This window comes from Gorilla gorilla, chromosome 6 (genome assembly GCF_029281585.2).
Source record: "Gorilla gorilla gorilla isolate KB3781 chromosome 6, NHGRI_mGorGor1-v2.1_pri, whole genome shotgun sequence".
Classification (NCBI taxonomy): Eukaryota; Metazoa; Chordata; class Mammalia; order Primates; family Hominidae; genus Gorilla; species Gorilla gorilla.
In genome coordinates, this window is record NC_073230.2 from 143,158,662 (window position 1) to 143,166,356 (window position 7,695).

A 7,695-nucleotide genomic window follows, 5' to 3' on the forward strand; every position below is an offset into this window, starting at 1 on the left:
TGTACAGAAAAATGTAGAGGTGACGGGACTTTGAGCTGAAAGAATAAATTGTACAACCTTTAGAGTCCTTATACATTCAAAAAATATTTGTTGTGAACCCTCTTTGTTCCAGACCCTACACCAAGCATGTTCAATACACAGATGAGTAAACTGAGGTTGTTACCAGAAAGTGGTCCTGATCCAGACCCCAAGAGAGGGTTCTTGGATCTCACACAAGAAAGAATTCAGGGGGGTCCATAAAGTAAAGTGAAAGCAAGTTTATTAGGAAAGTAAAGGAATAAAATAATGGCTACTCCATAGGCAGAGCAGCCCTGGGGGCTGCTGGTTGCCCATTTTTTTGGTTATTTCTTAATTATATGCTAAACAACGGGTAGATTATTCACGAGTTTTCTTGGAAAGGATGGGCAATTCTGGGAACTGAGGGTTACTCCCCTTTTTATATAGGGTAACTTCCTGGTGTTGGCATGGCATTTGTAAACTGTCATGGCACTGATAGGAGTGTAGCAGTGAGGATGACCTGAGGTCACTCACATGGCCATCTTGGTTTTGGTTGGTTTTAGCCAGCTTCTTTACTGCAACCTAGTTTTTATAGTTGTTGTTGTTGTTGTTGGATACTGAGTCTCGCTCTGTCACCAGGCTGGAGTGCAGTGGCATGATCTCTGCTCACTGCAACCTCCACCTCCCAGGTTCAAGCAATTCTCCTGCCTCAGCCTCCAGAGTAGCTGGGACTACAGGCACATGCCACCACACCCACCTAATTTTTGTATTTTTAGTAGAGACGGGGTTTCACCATGTTGGCCAGGATGGTCTCAATCTTCTGACCTCGTGATCCACCTGCCTTGGCCTCCCAAAATGCTGGGATTACAGGCATGACCCACCGTACCCGGCCTACTACAACCTGTTTTATCAGCAAGCTCTTTATGCCTTGTATCTTGTGCTGACCTCCTATCTCATCCTGTGACTTAGAATGCCTTAACCATCTGGGAATGCAGCCCAGTAGGTCTCAGCCTCATTTTATCCAGCTCCTATTCAAGATGGAGTTGCTCTGGTAAAGGCCTCTGACAAGGTCATGCAAATGGATGACATTACATATAAAATCACAGTTGCCACACAGTTGATAACAGCCAGTGTTACTGAGGGGACAGGGAGTAAGCACTCTCATAGACTTTGGAAGGAACTGGAAAAGGGTGGAATCTTTCTGGAATACAATTTGACAGTATGTATCAAAAAGTTTATAAATTTACATATCCGTGACTCAGTAATTTCCCTCCTAGATACATATTTGCTGGTCATAAGCACAAGATTTGCTATTCACCAAGAGGACAAGGGAGGTTCCTACTTGGGTATGATCAGCTTGTGTACTAAGCAGGCACCTAGGAGCCCCATCAAGTGATGCACCAGCAAGACACCCTAAGAGGGGTTATATGGGCCCCATCTAGATGCAGCTGCAGAAAAGTCAGGGTCTACCTCTGGTCCCTTGCTCATGTCTAAGGCAGACTCTCACAGAAGGGCAACTGGCTCCCTGTTCTGGTTATTTGTCTCTGCATAACAAACTAATCCAAGACTTAGTAGCTTAAAACAGTTATTCTATCTCATGATACCATGGGTCAGGAATTTGAGGGGCGATCAGCTGGGTGATTCTTCTGTTCCATATGGCACCAACTAGAGTCACCTGATGGTACTAAGCTGCTACCTGGGCCAGTCTGGAACATCCAAGATGGCTTCAGTCACAAGCCTGACACCTTGGTGGGAACAGCTCTCAGGCTGTAGTCTCAGAGCCCCTCCATGTGATCTCTTCAGCAGGGTAGTCGGACTTCTTAAATGGTGACTCAGGGCTCTAAAAAAAACCAAAGCAGATGTGACCAGTCCTTTTAAATGGTAGTCTTAAAACTAGCATAGCATCACTTTGACCATACTCTAAAGGTCAAAATGTAATAGGCCAGTCATAGATCCAACCTCTCAACAGGAGGAATATCAATGAATTTGCAGTCATCTGTAATCTGCCACACTCTCTGGTTCAGGATTTTCAAGGGGGCAAGGTCTGATGCATACATCCAAGTTGTTCTCCTTCTGCTCCTCTACTGTGTGGGCCAATTTTTCTCTAGAAGTGTCTTGCAAAGTCAAAATCTCTCCACTTCTTTCTTTATAGGAAGTGAGGCTTATTATAGCAAACAGAAAGGATCCCTTATGCTATCACTCTAATACCAAGGCTGTCTGGCTCCAGTGAGATGCTAAGCTGGCTCTCCTGAGAAGGCCGTTTGCTGTGAAAGAGATGTAATCAGCCTGGAAACATGACTCATCCAAGGGTGTGGAGTTTCTACTGATCAGTTATCACACTGGTCACCAGCAATAACTGGCCATTCTGAAGGCAGTTGCTTCTAAGCCAGACTTGCAGACCTTAGTTATAATTCCTGAATATTCTCGTGAAAGTCATTGAGACTTCCTTATTTTTCAATAGTGAAGAGATATAGCTCTTGCCAGTGTTACATACAGTTTAAAATCTCTTAGGGCATCATGAACTACACAAAAAGTGCCTGAGGAGTGGCCAAAAGTGAGAAGATAGCTACCAATTGGTGGGGCACCATCAAGGCAAGGAGAAGAGTGACTAGTGGCACTGGGAAACCTCGCTGAGAAAGCTGATCAGAGAGAAGGTCCCAAGAGGCTGGAAGATCCTCTCATCTCAGGCTGACATCGGGGACTCCCCTTGGATTATCTTTATATCAGGAGGGCCTCAGAAGGTTTCTCTGAATGTAGATGCCTTTCTACCTTGCAAGGCTGGCAGCTGGTTACAAAGGGCACAGGCTTTCCAAGTGCTAAAAGAGAGGACAAAAACTTCCGGAAAAGCATTTGGTGCAGCTGTTAAAGAAAAAAAAAAAAAAAATTCACCAAAAGGACAGCCTCCCCACCCCCTTAATTCCATTGCTAAGCCCCTGTTAAAAGAAAAACTTCAGCCAAATTAAATTTAAAGGGTTTAATTGAGCAATGAATGATTCACAAGCTGGGCAGCCTTCAGAATCACAGCAGATTCAGAGAGACTACAGTGATGCCTAGTGGTCAGAACAAATTTATAGACAAAAAAAGGGAAGTGACATACAGAAATCGGAAGTAAGGCATAAAAACAGCTGGGTTGGTTACAGCTGGGCATTTGCCTTTTTTGAAAACAGTTTGAACACTCAGCTGTATATGAGTGGTTGAAGTATGACTGCTGGGATTGGCCAAGACTCAGCTATTGTTACAGGTGCATACTCCTAAATTAGGTTTTTAATCTTGTCCACCTATCAAGTTAGGTTGCAGTTCATCCACAAGGACTCAAATATGGAAGTACGGACTCCTTCTCAGGCCATGTTTAGTTCACTTTAATACATCATAACTGTTAATTGCAGCTCTAGGTCAGGCTGAGAGGTTGGAGACTTTCAGAATGGTGAAGTAATAACCTTCCAAAAATCCACTCTTAAGAATATGTTGCCAAAAAAAAAAAACAACTTTTTTTAAACTCTGGAAATTAACCAAAGGCTTGCAAAAAATCCAAGGAGCATTTATGCAAGAAAAACTGCTGAATCTTGGTAAGAATAGCAAAATGTTGTAACATTTTAACTTGCACTGTTCCTGTACTCCTCACTCCCACTCTGCAGAAACCTTGAAAACAGCAGCTCTGCAATTATGGAAGCTGTGAAAATGAGCAGCCTTACAGCCACTGGAGGTATAACCTGGATTTAGAGCTCCCCCAAAAGCACGTCTCCTTAGAATTGTCACATTTTACCTGTCTTTCAGCTCCCTGGAAAAGCTCCATTCACAGGATGTTGTTGTCATTATTTGATCTGATTCACAACTCATTGCTTGGGATCTGGGGTGTAAAACTTATCCCTAGGGTGTTTGTCAAAAACAACCAATAGCAATGATTTAACATGTGGCTGCCTGAGGCTGCAATACCAGTTGGGGCAAATGGGAGCCTGGCAAAATATTTAAAAGGAAGATCTTGGGAATGGGATATTCACAGGGGGCTTTGAAAAAGCTCCAACATATCACAAGGGATCTGGAAGGCCATACACATGGCAGAGCTGTGTGTGCTCAGGAAAGACCTAAGTGGAACCTAACTTCTCACCTCTGGCTGACCTTGCAACCAGGAAGTCGTACGGGAGCATTGAAAGTGTGCCCCAACACACAGCTAACAGTACCCCTTGGCTAAGGCTAGAGACTTATTAGTTCCAAGAACTTAAGAAAATCTCTGTTCAGTCATTAGCTGACCACTAAGTTAACTGAGTAGGACTTCAGTCATAAAAGGAAATACTTATTTACAGAATTTGTCCAGGAAAGTTACTAAACAAACAGTAAAAACAACAAAACAGCAATAACAAACCCTGGATACACAGGGTACAGGTTGAGCATCCATAATATAAAAATCTGAAACTTGAAATGTTCCAAAATTTGAAAGTTGAGCACTGGCATGATGCCATGAGTGGAAAATTCCACAGTTGACCTCATGTGACGGGTCTCAATCAGAACTTTGTTTCATGCACAAAATTATTCAAAGTATTGTAAACAATTACTTTCAGGCTCTGTGCATAAAGTGTGTAGGGGAGCAAACATAATTTCTTTTCCTTTCTTTTTTAAGTTCTTAACTGAGACACCCTCCTGAAAACAAAAGTAAGATTAACAGAAGAAAAACAAGTAGAAGTTTAGTAATGCATGCTGTACCCATCACAGGGAAAGGCCTCAGTTCAAAAATATTTCCCTCTCAAGGCAGTGGTTCTGGGGCCTTGCTTAAATAGTATTGTTACAGGAGAAGGGTCCTGATCCAGACCCCAAGAGAGGGTTCTTGGGTCTTGGGCAAGAAAAAATTCAGGGTGAGTCCACAGTACAAAGCAAAAGAAGTTTATTAAGAAAGTAGAGGAATAAAAGAATGGCTACTCCATAGACAGAGCAGCCACAAGGGCTGCCATTTTTATGGTTATTTCTTGATGATATGCTAAACAAGGAGTAGATTATTCATGCCTCCCCTTTTTAGACCATATAGGGGAACTTCCTGTCATTGCCATGGCATTTGTAAACTGTCATGGTACTGGTGGGAGTATAGCAGTGAGGACGACCAGAAGTCACTCTTCATGGCCATCTTGGTTTTGGTGGATTTTGGCCAGCTTCTTTACTGCAAACTGTTTTATCAGCAAGGTCTTTATGACCTGTATCTTGTGCTGACCTCCTGTTTCATCCTGTGACTTAGAATGCCTTAACTGTCTGGAAATGCAGCCCAGTAGGTCTCAGCCTCATTTTACCCCACCCTTATTCAAGATGGATTTGCTCTGGTTCAAATGCCTCTGACATTTCCCCCTTCCCTTTTAAAAGACAACCCTAACTTCAAGGTTTGCAGAGGGATGAAGATCTATCTTCTGTAACTACTTCAGGCAGAATAGGGTTGATGATGTTCCTGCCTAACTATTAGAGTCTCTTGTATTTGGGGTATAAAACAGCTCAGTCAGAAAGCATTGGTATGGTGAGGGACATTCATAACTTTTGAGTTCCAACAAAAGATAGTATCTGGAAGATTAATAAGTGTTCAATTTAAGAAAACATTGAGTAACCTCATCCTCATTCCTACACAAAGAGTACAACAGCAATATATTACACAATAGTAAGGCAAAATAAGTAAAATTATCCAAAGTAAGCTAAATTAGAAGGCTTTCCATGAACTGGGCAGCTGTTGGAAACAAGCTGATATGGGGTTGCTAGATGATTTCAATATGTGCCCAGAATATTGATCCAGATTTTTACATTACCCATGCCTCTTGTTTCTTCTGAGCAGCAGTCAGAGATCACTAGTTGGTTCACAGGGATAAGCAGGATTAGTCTTAATTGCAGGAAATAAACTCATAAACAACTGATGAGACTAGAATTTAATAACAAGTGTACCATAGTTCTTGAAACATAATTTTTCTCTTTCCAGTTTCCCATTTTTATTAAGACAAATCATGGTAAGACTGATTTGTTTCATTTTACTTGGCCTGATTATTTGTATAAAGTGCAGCAAGAATAATTATTTTTCACATAAGCTCTCTTTAAATTGGCATTGATGTAACTCTGTTCCATAGAAGGAATCTTAGACAAGACTTTTTTAGAGCTGAGCCCTGCCATGGGTTTGTACCCTCAAATACCTATAAGTTGAATAAATTCCTCTCCTCTTGAGGTTCCAAGATAACTTAGCTCTCCTAGGCCTGATAGAAAGTGACATTCTTTACTTATGACATGTCAGGAACCCTGTGCAGGGACTGTGTAGACAAGGTATGAGGCCAGTTTTCCCAAGGGGCTTTTATTGGCTCTATAAGTCAAGTTTAATTCCTTAAAGGAAAACACACCATTCCAGTCAAAGCCTTGGTAAAATAACCAGTTTTTCCAATTATGTCCTGTTACAAAAGAAAACAGATTCTTATTGCACTTATGCAAATAACTATATTGCCATAAATTAAGAATACTCACAAGTAGTTTCCAAATTCTGGAGAAACTAGGTAAACAAATATGCTCCAAATTATGTTCATAGGAGTATACTTTACCTAATTGTTAAAAGCTGTAAATAGCTTAAAAGAATTGTTTTCTTGTCTTTGAAAAACAAAACAGAGAATCAGCAACATTTTAACCTAAAAGTTAAAAAGATTACTTTAGATATCTACTAGTTTACTCCATGCAGTTAACTTCTCTCCTGTTTGATATTCATGAACATTTCAGTTCTCCATGAGAGTTCTGAAAGTTGTTTCATCTATTCTAATGTCACAATTTCCAAAGTTATCAGAAAACTGCATTTAAGAACACCTGTTAGAGTTCTACAGCTGACTGACTATAAACCACTTTTTGAAGAGGATTGAAACAAGAAAACAATTGTTTGTGGATGACAAAAGTTTTAGGACAGCCACAGCCAAAAACATGATTGACAAATTTGGTTACCTCTGTGGCATACAGTGATTTTATGTAACAATTATAATTATTAATAACCTACAATAAGTTTTATTATATTTGTCAGTGCTTCTTGTATGATTTTACTATACCAAATAAGGCAAATTTTACCTTTGTGTTAGTGTACTATTACCATTAAACCCAATTCTTAATAAAACCTTATAAATAAATCTGTCCAATCTTAAACCATTTGACCATAAGATAAGATTTTCATAAATCTTGTATAACCCTTTACAAATTTTTATTAAAGAGCAGATTATAAGCAGGTTTTTGCTTTAAGAAAAACCTGTTGTCCTTTTATTCCAATGTTCAATTTACAGAAAAACTGAATAATACCCCTTTAACTTCAGCCAATATGTTCACACACAGAATCTCTTTCACAATTAATTTTTCACAAACCTTCCACAACTTGCTGAAATCTTCAGCTTTACCTTATCTAACTTAAAACAATCCTTTAACACTTTAGTCATAAAAAATCCACATTCCTATGACTTCTTATAATCTTTTACCAAAAACACATTTAACTTTCTTTACACACCTTGCACGTAAAACTGTTTTTTAATAGTCTCAAATACATGTTACACTGTTAACTCTTAGCAACTCTTACTTCTGTTTAAAAGCCTGGTTAGTAAGCTATTTTAATTATGTACTAGTGTGGAGCCTAGGATCCACAGAAGTGCAGATAAGTCCTGACTCTTTCCAACATCTAACTTCATGTGTCCCAAGCTTTACCTAGCTGTAAAGCAGGCAAGTTGT